A 12,934-nucleotide genomic window follows, 5' to 3' on the forward strand; every position below is an offset into this window, starting at 1 on the left:
AATTCTTTAAGAATTTTTTTAATTTCAAAAAATAAACAAGGAGTAATGGGAGCTGAGGAATAGAGGGGTAGAAACGTTGGGTCGGGATCCAGGGATCCTGGCCGGATGGAGGAGGACGTGGGCGGGGGAAGGGGGGGAGTGGAGGGCGGGGTGAGACCAAGAGCTGGGGTGGAGAAGCTGTGTCAGAAAGCGGGGCGACAGGGGGACAATTTCAGAGAGGAATCCCGGGATGAAGTTCTCTGTAGAGAAAAACCTGTATTTTGAGGGGTTTTTCCCCATATGCATGTGTGCAAATATGCAAACATAGGGGTCCCCCCCTTTTTTACTATGAAGATCACTTGTTTTCCTCTGCTGGGACCCTGGACCTAGTCAAGCTTCAGTTTAATAGAAACGTTATCTGAAGTAAGAAAAGGGCAACAGTGTCTTAGGAGTGTTTTGAGCCATTTTTTCTCACGTTAGCCTGTGCGGGGCGGGTGTGGACATGTGTATGCGTGTTTATGTATCTGTGTCCCCTATATGTTTCTGTGTGTGCATGTGTGTGTATTCGCAGGGTGGGGGGGTGTTGGTACATGTGTATGGGTGTGCATGTGTGTGCGTTGTGGGTACGTGTGTATATGTGTGTTTGTGTGTACGCGGGTGAGTGTACGACATTTCTCAGGCCCACTCTCCGGGGACAGATAAGAGGCCGATGTGCTGAACTTTGGGGTGCCCCCCACCCTGCCCAACCAGGGGAGAATTTCCATTTCCTGGAACCCAAGTCTTAACGGCGTTATTAATAATTACTAATTAGTAATTATTAATACTAATACTAATTACTAATTACTAATAAGGTATACTAATTACTGATTACTAATAAGGTATGGAATCGGGGCGGGTGCCTGCCAGGGGCACATGTGCTGGGTGAAAGTGTCAGGGCAGCCTGGGTGGGGTTTTTCTTTAGAATTTTATTTATTTTTTTATACAGCAGGTTCTTATTCATTATCCATTTTAGACGTATTAGTGTATATATGTCAATCCCAATCTCCCAATTCATCCCACCACCACCACCACTCCCCCCCACTTTCCCCCCTTGGTGTCCATACGTTTGTTCTCTACATCTGTGGTTTTTTTAATTCACATTTTCCCCTGAATCTGTGACGTTGTCAGTGGCAACTAAAATCAGACCACATCCCGGACAAGGTAACCATACCTCAGTTTGGACAATTTTTACATTAATAGTCAAATCGTGTTGCTTTAAGAGGAAAGTAAGAGGGTGTTGCCGTGTTACAGTGCGGGGGAGGAAAGGTGGCTGTCCTTGGAGTTCAGAGGGGCCTGTCCCACTCGACCCCGAACCCTGGGACCATGGGACTGGCCGTGGACCTGGCCGCCTCCCACCCCCTGCATTGAGCTTAGAGCCCTCTGAGGGATAGTTCCAGGGCTTGGGTCTGATCTTCTCTCTGCTGGAGAAAGAGGGAAAGCTTGGCTTCCAACAAGAAAACAGGAACAGAAGCCCAGTTCTTACCAAAGAAAAAGGAATTTGAATTCTGAAGATACTTCATTCCAGAGGGACTCGGAGCCAGCTCTGATCCTTCAAAGTCCATGGCTGCAAAAGGAAAAAAAAACACAAAACTGAAAATTAGCTGAGGAATGCCAGGGCGTCCAGAAGGTTTAGGCCAAGAGGGAACAATGGGTCACCCTTGATGTGAGTTGAAATTATGACGATTGCAAAGAGTGGGTAGATTTTAAAGGGTCCAGTCGTTTTCCCCCCTCCTTCTGGCCGGATTGCAGCGATTTGGTGCCCAGGTCACCACAGTGCCCTCTTTGTCACTGTCCCCATTCTCAACTTGTCTGTGAGTCCATTGTACCCGAGCGCCGTTTGTCCAGCTCATTTCCCAGAGGCTGCATGTTCCCTGAGAACAGAGCTTCTCAAGCGGGGCGACCCTACCCCACACCCCAGAGATGCTCAGCAGTGCATCAGAGACTCAGGCTTGGGAGGTGCTCTTGGCATCTGGGGGCCAGGGATGCCATCAGCACCCATAGTGCCTGGGCCAGCCCCCCACAGAGAATGACCAGCCGATCGTCCACAGTGGGGACCCTGCATCCGTGCCTGCTGGGGGTGGTGCGTGGGAGTGTCCAAGAGAGAAAGGATGTGGTTTCCACCATCATGGAGGGTTAAAGGATCCACTTTTCGGCAAGGAGGAGACGGCCATTTAGTCCTCCAAGCGTACGGGTCTCCTCTGGGTGCCTGGCGCTCAGCAGGGGCCACACGCCAGCAGGGACAGCAGAGAATCTAAACTCCATGTGGCTTGCTCCCTAGATCTGGCCTCAGACTGAAGGGGACCCAAAAGAAAAAAAGGGACCTGATTTTTCTGGTCCCCTTAATAACTGTGGGAATGTCAACACAAGCATCAGACCAGACCCCGGTGTTTGAAACAATTCATGCTCTTGAGAACATTCTGGACTTGTTCCTTCTTGTCCATAGGGAAGAAATGAATTGCTTTCTTGGGGGCCAATGAACCCAGGTGCCATCCAGATGCCACCAAGTACCAGCAGAACATGAACCGATGTCCCGAGGAGGCCATGTGTCTCTCCGCAAAGTAAAAGTAAAAGGCCTGCGTCTCCCCAGAGCGGAAGTTAATGGGCCAATCAGAACGAAGGGAACTAGAAACCCGCCGGGCAGGCTCCCTGCTAATTACCCAGAGATGACATGCTGCTTCCTAAATATGGACCAGACCTATGCAAGGCAGGTGATCCCTCCCCTTGGCACGGGGAGGAACGGGGAATGGAAAGGAGATTGCTTCAGGTCATGGTGAGTCAGCGCTGGACCAGGAACCAGGCCCAGAAATTGCCCTCAGCTTTTTCTGCATTTCCTTTCCCGTCATTGCTGGTTACTAGGTAACCAGAGTATTCTCCCGTAAACAGAAGCCTCTTCCCTTTGTGCCCAGACAGCTTCATTCATGGAGGCCCTGATCCAGGGCCGCAGACCGCGGGTCTCTGCTTGGCCCCCTCACATACACTCAGGAACCCTCGCCCCTGCTCCTGCTGGTGGGTGTTTCTGGGCAGCGTCTCCAGAAGGTCAGCTGTGCCTTCTAAATGCCAGGCTGGCCCAGGAGGGGAGGTGGCACCGTGGCCCTGTGCTTTTCCACTTTATTTCTCAAGTTTGCCCTTATCGTGGACCAGATGGCAAAGGAAATGTGCTCGGCTTATAAACAACACGCCGGGCGTGTCTCTGAGCACAAAGAGCTTTGGGCCAACCTGGCCAGGCTGGGCCGTGGGTCGTGTTCCAGGGAGCGGCCGCAGATAGAGTCAGAGAAAGAAGGCTCGGTCCCGGCCTGGGGAAGAAAAAACAGGAGAGAGGACAAGTGACTGTGATAGAACAAGCGGGGAAGACAGCAACGGAATGATTCCTATCACAAGTTCAAGTTCAAGTTCAGAGCAGAAGTGCAGCCGCCCAAGGTGATTGGGATCACCGAGGAGCCTGACCCAGCTGAACAGGGAAAAGGAGAAGCAGAGGACTTCATGTTGCGTGTGGCTGCCGGTTGCCCTTGTCCTCACGGGCGGGCCACCTCCACGCTGCCCCAGGAGTCACCCTGATCCCGCCTCACACCTTCCAGAAGGACTCCCGAAACGACTGGTCTCCTCTTCAAGGGCTGCTAGCCCAGCAAACCAGCACATGTGGAGAAAGGCAGAAGCTTGCACTTATTCTTTGTGGCTGAAAGCTAATAGCCGGATGGGTTTTTTTGTTTAACTTTCTATTTTGGAAATTTCAAACATCAACAAAACCCACCCACAGGATAATGAACCCTGTGTAGTCACCACCCGCCTCTTACAGTTATCAGCATCCTGCATCTTGCACCACCTATACCAAAAACCACTCCCCATCCTCTGCTCGTTACTTAAGGTTTTTTAGGTTAAGGTTTACAGACCGGGAATTCCCTGGCAGTCCAGTGGGTAGGACTCAGTGCTTCCACTGCCAGGGGCCGGGTTCGATCCCTGGTCAGGGAATTAAGATCCCGAAAGCTGCACGGCGCGACCAAGAAAAAAAAAAAAAAGATGTACAGACAATAAATGTGAAAATCTTAGCTGTCCAGTTTTGACAGATGGATATTCCATGTAATGCACACCCTATCACATAGAGAACGTGACCATCCACCTCTCTCAAAGTTTCCCCCCATCCCTTCCTAAGTCAATCCCTGCACGCACACTCTTTCTGATTTTTTTTAGCCTTGGGTTAATTAGCTTTGCCCGTCCTGTATTATGTGTATACTCTTTCGGATCCATCTTCTTTCACTCAGCGTAATGATTTTGAGATTCACCTGTGTGTTACGTTTCTCAGTAGTTCATAATTTTCTGTCAATGAATAGTTGTTCCCCATCAGCTTTTTGGCTGTGGGTGTGGGTGTGTTTAATGGTTGGGGGATTACACTATGCGTCATTAACTTAACACAGTCTGAAGTTTCTCACCCATTCTTCTGCTAATGCATATTGGGGTTATTTCTCCTTTTTGTCAAGAAAACTGCTACGAACATGCTTATACAGGTTTTTTGAAGACATATGTTTCCATTTCTCTTGGATAAACATCCAGGAGAGGAATTCTGGGTTAAAGGGTAGGTTTGACTTGCTAGAAAACTGCCAAACCTTTTTTCCACTGTGGTGTATCATTTTACATCCCCACAAGTGTGTGAGAGTTACAATTTCTCCATGTGCTCACAACATTGGTCGTTGTCCGATATTTTTATTTTAGCCATTCTAGTGAGTGGCATCTCATTGCAGTTTTAGTTTGCATTTCCCTGGTGTCTATCGAGGTTGAGTACTATTTCATATCCTTTTGGGGCATCTGTATACCTTTATGAAGTGCCTATCCGAGTTTTTTTGCCCATTAGGTTGTCTTCTTATTATTGAGTTGTAGGAGATTTTTATATACTGTGGCTAAAAGCCCTTTTTATATACTGTGGCTAAAAGCCCTTGTATTCCAGATACAAGTTATGCAAATATTTTCTCCCAGACTGTGGCTTACCAATTTGGGTTCTTAGTGAAATCCTTTAATGAGCAGAAGTTTTAAATTTTGATGAAATCTAATGTATCAAGTTTTTTCTTTTATGTTCATTACTTTCTGCACCCTGTCTAAGTAACCTTTGCTTACACCCCTGTTTTCTCGCAGTAGTTTTATAGTTTTAGCTTTTATGTGTAAGTCTGTGATCTAACTCAAAATCATTTTTGTGTATGGCATGAGGTAGGGATAGAGGTTCATTTGTTTTTTTCTTCCCATGTGGATATATCATTTGTTTAAGAGACTACCTTTCCTTGTTGAATTGCCTTGACACCTTTGTCAAAAATAACTGAGAAGGAAAAGAGCTGGGGCTTCATTAGAAAAAAAACAATTGACAACATAAGTATGGGTTATAGTGGTTATATATTGCTGGATTTGATTTATTATTTTTTGTTATGATTTTTGCCTATGTGCTCATGAGAGATATTGGTCTAAATACTTTCCTTGTAATATCTTTATCAAGTTTTGGTATCAGGGTTTTTGCTGACCTCATGAAATGAGTTGTGAAGTATTCCTTTCTCTATTTGCTGATGGAATTTGTGTGATAATTCCTTCTTCAGTGTTTGATATCATTCACCAGTGACACTGTTTGTGCCTAGAGTTTTTTTTTTTTGTAGGAAGGTTTTCAATAATGTATTCAGTTTCCTTGTTAGGTGTGTGACATGCATATTTCCTATTTCATCTTGTGTCAGTTTTGGTGTGTAGTGTTTGTTTGATCTAAATTACTGAATTTATTGACTAAAGTTGTTCATAGTAGTTCCTTACTATCATTTTGATTTGTTTGTCGAGGTGTATCTCATTTCATTCCTGACATTGGCAATTTGTGTGTTTTTCTTTTCTCTTTCGTTCTTGTATAGGGAGTTTTCAATCTTTTCTTTTCTTTCTATGATTTTTTGTGTGTGTGTGTGGTACGCGGGCCTCTCACTGCTGTGGCCTCTCCCGTTGCAGAGCACAGGCCCTGGACGTGCAGGCTCAGCGGCCATGGCTCACGGGCCCAGCCGCTCCGCGGCATGTGGGATCCTCCCGGACCGGGGCACGAACCTGCGTCCCCTACATCAGCAGGCGGACTCCCAACCACTGCGCCACCAGGGAAGCCCCTCTATGATTTTTTTAAAGAGAAGTTTTAGGTTCACAGAAAAATTGAAAGGAAGGTACAGAAATTTCCTGTATATTCTCTGCTTTCACACATGCATAACCTGCCCTGTTATCAACATCACTCACCAGATGGTACATTTGTTATAGTTGATAAACCTACACTAACAAGTCATTATCACCCGAAGTCCCTACTTTACACTAGGGTTCACTCTTGGTGTTGTACTTTCTATGGATTTGGACAAATGTATGGTATTGTACAGAGCATTTTCACTGCCCTAAGGATCCTCTGTGCTCCTATCCATTCCTCCTTCCACCAACTCCTGGCAACCACTGATCTTTTTGCTGTCTCCATGGTTTTTCCTTTTCCAGAATGTCACATAGTTGGAATCACACAGTATGTATGCATTTACTTTCACTTAGTACAATTAACCCTTGAACATCACAGGTTTGAACTGCATGGGTCCACTTATTTGTAGATTTTTTTCAATAAATGCATAGTACAGTACTGCACAATCTTTGGTTGGTTCAATTATGCAGAAATGTGGATACGGAGGGCCGACTGTGAAGTTATACTCAGATTTTTGACTGCACGTGGAGTGGCGGGTATCAGTGCCCTTAACCCCGAGTTGTTCGAGGGTCACTGTAATGTGTATTTATGTTTCCTTCATGTCTTTTCATAGCTTGATAGCTCATTTCTTTTTTGAAGAAATTTCAGTTTTGGGAGTTGCCTGGTGGCCCTGTGGTTAGAATTCCAGGCTTTCCCTGCCATGGCCCGGGTTCAGTCCCTGGTGGGGAAACAAGATCCTGCAAACTCTGCAGCATGAGCAAAAAAAAAAAAAAAAGTGGAAAGTAAAAAGAAGGAAACAATAAAGGAGAAATTAATGAAATTTTTAAAAACCTCTCCAAACAACAGAGAAAATGAACCAAAGCAAAATTTCCTCAAAACTGAAATTTCTTTTCTTTTTTTCTTAGTTCCCCCACCAGGGATTGAACCTGGACTCTGGCAGTGAAAGCACCAAGTCCTAACCACTGGACCACCAGGGAATTCCCCCTTCTTTTTACTTAATTTAAGTTTAATTTGCTTGTCTTTTTAGGGATTCCTAAGGTTGAAAACTTAATGATTAATTTTAAGCCTTTCTTTTAATATAAGTTTATAGAGCTAACCATTTCCCTCTAAGTGCTGCTTTAGGTGCATCCCACAAACTTTGATATGTCATGTTTTCATTGTCATTTAGTTCAGAATATTTTAAATTTCTCTTGTGGTTTATTCTTTGACCTGTAGGTTATTTTAGAAGCATATTTTTTATTTTTAAAATATTTTGGCATTTTTCTGGATATCTTATTGATCTCTAATTGATTCCATTATGCTCAAAGTACATACATGCTCTGTATAATTTCATTCTTTTGAAATGTATTGAGACTTGCTTTATGTCCCAGAACATGACCCATCTCTGTGAATAGTTCATGTTCATTTGAGAAGAAAGTGCAGGTTTGGGTGCTTGTGTTCTATAAATGTTGATTAGCTCATTGTGATTGATAGTGTCACTCAGATATGCTATATCTTTTTTTTTTTTTCTCTGCGGCACGCGGGCCTCCCACTGCCGTGGCCTCTCCCATCGCGGAGCACAGGCTCCGGACGCGCAGGCCCAGCGGCCATGGCTCACGGGCCCAGCCGCTCCGCGGCATGCGGGATCCTCCCGGACCGGGGCACGAACCCGTGTCCCCCGCATCGGCAGGCGGACTCTCAACCACCGCGCCACTAGGGAAGCCCAGATATGCTATATCTTTATTGGAACTTTTGTTTAGTTTCTGTCAAAATAACTGAGAGAAGGGTGTTTAAAATGTCCAACTATGATTACTTACTTACTGATTTTTCCTTTAGTTCTGTTTTGAAGTTGTATTACTAGGTGCACACACATCTGTAATGATTCTGTCATCCTGATAAATTGATAATTTTATTATGATGAAATGTTCATCATTATCTCTAGCAATGTTCTTTGCCTTGAAGTCAATTTTGTCTGATCATTATAGCCAGTCTAACCTTCTTAACATTAGCATTTGCATGGCTTACCTTTTTCCATCCCATTATTTTCCACCTATGTATGCCTTTATATTTAAAGAGGGTTTCTTTAGACAGCATATAATGCAATCTTGTCTTTTATCCAGGCTGACCATGTCTGCCTTTTCATTCAAGTGTTCACTCTATTTACATGTAATGTAATTATTAATATGTCTGGATAGAGGAAACCCATTTTGCTATTTGTTTCATCTGCTTTTTGTTCTTCATTTCCTGCCTTCTTTGGGGATAATCAATTATGTTTAGTATTTCATTTTATTCCTCTAATTTTTTAGCTATGTCTTTTTGTATTTTTTAGAGGTTACTTCAGGGTTTACAATATGCATCTTTATCACAAACTAGGTAGAGTTTTTACTACATCATGTAAAATACAAGAACCTTGCATGTGTAATTCCATTTATCCTCCCATTCCTTTGTGCTATTATTGTTATATAGATTATATCTACATATATTATAAATCCCACAAGAGAATGTTATAAATTTAAAAAATAGATATAGACATTTTAAAGAAATTAAGAGAAGGAAAGAAAACAATACAGTCTTTTACAATTACCCACATATTTATCATTTCACGTGATCTTTATTCCTTCATATACATCCCAGTTTACCATCTGGTGTTATTTCCCTCCATCTTGAAGAACTTCCTTTTGCATTTCTTATAGTATAGGCAGCAAAATTTCTCAGGTTTTGTTTAGCATAAAGTGTCTTTATTTTCACCTTCCTTTTTTTTTTTTTTTTTTTTTTTTTTTTTTTGTGGTACGCGGGCCTCTCACTGCTGTGGCCTCTCCCGTTGCGGAGCACAGGCTCCGGGCGTGCAGGCTCAGCCGCCATGGCTCACGGGCCCAGCCACTTCGCGGCATGTGGGATCTTCCCGGACCGGGGCACGAACCTGTGTCCCCTGCACCGGCAGGCGGACTCTCAAGCCCTGTGCCACCAGGGAAGCCCTCACCTTTCTTTTAAGAATAGCATTGCTGGATATAGAATTCTGGGTTGACAAGATTTTTTTCCCCAACACATTAAAGATGTCATTTCATTGTTTTCTGGTTGCCATTGTTACTGATGAGAAGTTGGTTATCATCCATGCTATTGTTCCCTTGAAATATAGTATGTAGTTTTCTCTTACTGCTTTAAAGATTATCTTTTTATTTTTTTATTTTAGCAGTTTAACCACGACACACCTAAGTTGATTTTCTTTGTATTTATCTTTCTTGGGGTTTGTTGAACTTCAGGGACCTGTAAGTTGATGTCTTGCACCAAATTTAAGAGGTGTTTGGCCATTCTTCAAATCTATCTTTTTTTTTCCTTTCCCATTCTCTCCTTTTCTTCTGGGATTTCAGTTACATGTATATTAGATTGCATGTTCTGTTTTTTGTGTTTTTTTCTTTAACTTTTTTTCTCTCAGTTCTTCAAATTGATTGATCTATCTTCAAGTTCAATGACTCTTCCTTCTGTCATCTCTAATCAGCTGTGAAGCATATCCAGTGAAATTTCCATTTTAGTTATTTTGCTTTACAGCTCCAGAATTTCTACTTGGTTCTTTTTTTAAATTTTCTCTTCTTCTGTTGAGATTCCCATACGTTCGTTCATTGTGCATATAACTTCCTTTAAATTCTTGAGCTTATTTTCAGTAGCTGCTTTATCTGCATCACCTGGATTATCCTGGTTTGGTTGTAATTGACTCCTTTTGTTTGTTTGTTTTCCTTGGGTATGAATCACCATTTCCTATTTCTTCTCATAGCTCGTGGTCTTTCTTGGGTCCTGGACATCATGAATGATATGTTGGAGAGTCTCTGGATTCTGCTGTGTTTCCCCCGCTGGCATTTAACTTGGCTGGACTCAAACTCTGCCTCTCCTGCAGTGAGTAGCAGCTGAAATCTCCACATAGTTTTTTCATCTTTGAACTGCCAGTTTTTCTCCAAGACCCCCATGACTCCCCCACATGTGTGGCTTCTAGCCAGTTGGCTAAAGATTTGGGTGGACCTTATAGTCGAATTTGGGGGTTCACCTGCTGTGTGGCTCTGTTTCTTCCCCCACACACACAACATTGTGAACTCTCTCCTCTGACACTTCAAGATGACCAGGCTGATGCTTTCTGCCACCCAAGCATTTGTGGACTGGGCTGTGCCACCAAGCAAAAAGCCAGAGTCACCAACCAGTCTGACAGTGGTCTTTCAAGGGTGGACTCCCTGGCAGTGTCTGCCTGCTTTGGTCACCCCCTGGTGTCTTTAAATAGTTGCTTTAAAAAAAAAATACTTTGCCCAGATTTTGTAATTGTTATCTGCAGGAGGGTTAGTCCAACCAATCTGCTCCACCATTACTGAAAGTCAGTGCTCTTTTGTATGCCTTTTTTTTTTTTTTTTTTTTTTTTTGCGGTACGCGGGCCTCTCACTGTTGTGGCCTCTTCCGTTGCGGAGCACAGGCTCCGGATGCGCAGGCTCAGAGGCCATGGCTCACGGGCCTAGCCGCTCCGTGGCATGTGGGATCTTCCCGGACCTGGGTACGAACCCGTGTCCCCTGCATCAGCAGGCGGACTCTCAACCATTGCGCCACCAGGGAAGCCCTGTATGCCTTTTAAAAAACATTTTTTGGGACTTCCCTGGTGGTCCAGTGGTTAAGACTTCCCCTTCCAACGCAGGGGGTATGGGTTTGATCCCTGGTCGGGGCTAAGATCCCACATGCCCCGCGGCCAAAAAACCGAAACATAAAACAGAAGCAACATTGTAACAAATCCAATAAAGACTTTAAAAATGGTCCACATCCAAAAAATCTTTTAAAAATACATATAAAAGCCTTTTTTTTTTTTTCTGAGGTACGCGGGCCTCTCACTGTTGTGGTCTCTCCCGCTGCGGAGCACAGGCTCCGGACGTGCAGGCTCAGCGGCCATGGCTTATGGGCCCAGGCGCTCCGCGGCATGTGGGATCCTCCCGGACCGGGGCATGAACCCGTGTCCCCTGCATCGGCAGGCGGCCTCTCAACCACTGCGCCACCAGGGAAGCCCTAAAAGCCTTTTTTTTTTTAAACCTAAACTTTGATGTGCTCAGAACCCTTGATTAATGGACCCAAATAAAACATTTTTTCAGGAAACTGGATCAGCTCTTGTGCAACCTACAATCTTGATTATCTTAGGAAGGATTCCGCATTCTCCGTAGATGGGCCTGTTGTGTGTTCATATATTAGAGCAGCCAGGCTGTCCCACACAGCGTCTGTCAGTCTGTCTGTCTGATCCTAGCGTCAAGGAATGAATCGGGGAGCAGAACAGTGGGTCTCAAAAGGTCATTACCTTTTCCAGAAGGGTCTTAGTTACCCCTGAAATAACCAGGTAGATCGTACATTTTCTGAAACCTTTATGAACCTATTTGTATTTCCTAGCTGTACTGCCTCTTGAAATAACAATTCTGTGTATTATCTGTTTTATAAAGTGCTTTCGTAGACTCTCACTATCTGAAATGCTATGTGTAAATTTTTATAATTCAGTATCAGATGTAATACTAAGGCGTTACTAAAGTGTTCATTCATTTGATAAATATGTGTCAGCTGCCTGAGTTGGGCCTGGCACAGAAGCAGGACACCAAACCTTGCAGGATGCACCGTAGGGACCCCTGTGTGAGTGTCCTAGGGCTGCCATTCAAAGTACCACAGACTGGGTGGCTTGAGACAGCAAAAAATTATCCTCTTACAGTTCTGGCGACTAGAAAGTGTCAAGAGGGCCGTGATCCCTCTAGGGAGGATCTTCCAGCTCTGGTGGCCCCGGCCAGCCTTGGCATTCCTCGGCTTGTAGCTGTGTCACTCCAGTCTCTGCCTCCATTGTCACGTGGCCTTCTTCCTTGTGTGTCTTTTCTGTCTGTTACAAGAACACTGTCACTGGATTTAGGGCCCACCCTCATCCAGTATGATCTCACCTTAAGCCTTTGCCTGAGTACATCTGCAAAGACATTATTTCCAAATAAGGTCACATTCTGAGATTCCACGTTGACATGAATTTGGGGGTCGGGGGGGACACTATTCAACCCACCACAGCTCCCCAAAGTCATCTGTGCCCAAACTCCCATCCTAAGTTTTAAGGGCTACACGCTGCTTCTGGGGTTCCGGGATTCAGTCAGTTTTCTTTTTGAGTTGGCAAGCTTCGGGAAGACCACTGCTGGCATTTCAGACCAGTGTCTGATACTTGCGTTTGTCTTTAAATGTCAACAACTCCACCCTCCACACAGTTTGAGTCGCCCTCCGGGGCTCCTCCAGTCCTATCACGTTGGTGAGACGTGGCCACGGGAACTAGGCGCTGGATCAAGGGCCTGTGGCCTCAGGCTTTGATTCCAGACAGTGTAGTTTTTCTCCCAACCTTCCAAAACCATGTCACTTTATTAAACCCAAATTATATGGACCGGGGACTTCCCTGGTGGTCCAGTGGTTAGGACCCCACACTTCCACTGCTTGGGGACCCAGGTTTGATCCCTGGTCAGGGACCTAAGATCCTGCATGCCACGTGGTGCAGAAAAAAAAAAATTATATGGACCAGTGACCAGCAGCCATGGCCTATGGGCCAAACCTGGCCTGTCGCCTGTTTCTATAAATAAAGTTTTATTAGAACACAGCCAGGATCATTCGTTGCACATGTCAGCCATTTTTGCTCCTGTGCTATGATCGCAAAGTCTAGTAGTTGTAACAGAGACCAGGTGGGCCCGAAAGTATCTGGTCCTTTACAGAAAAAGGTTGCTGACTCTGGTCTAAATGATACAC

General features: G+C 44.6%; 1 protein-coding gene across 5 annotated transcripts in view; it reads left to right on the forward strand.

Moving 5' to 3' along the window:
- Positions 1 to 12,934, forward strand: part of RFX2 (regulatory factor X2) — a 100,416-nt gene that overhangs the window by 38,398 nt on the left and 49,084 nt on the right. The window contains exon 2 of one of the 5 annotated variants that reach the window (XM_060297273.2): positions 9,939 to 10,057. The exons of the other annotated variants lie outside the window; for them this stretch is intronic. The gene's annotated coding sequence lies outside the window, so the exon portion shown is untranslated. The remainder of the gene's footprint in view (positions 1 to 9,938; positions 10,058 to 12,934) is intronic. 5 annotated transcript variants of the gene reach the window in all.

This window comes from Globicephala melas, chromosome 3, assembly GCF_963455315.2.
Source record: "Globicephala melas chromosome 3, mGloMel1.2, whole genome shotgun sequence".
Taxonomy (NCBI): domain Eukaryota; kingdom Metazoa; phylum Chordata; class Mammalia; order Artiodactyla; family Delphinidae; genus Globicephala; species Globicephala melas.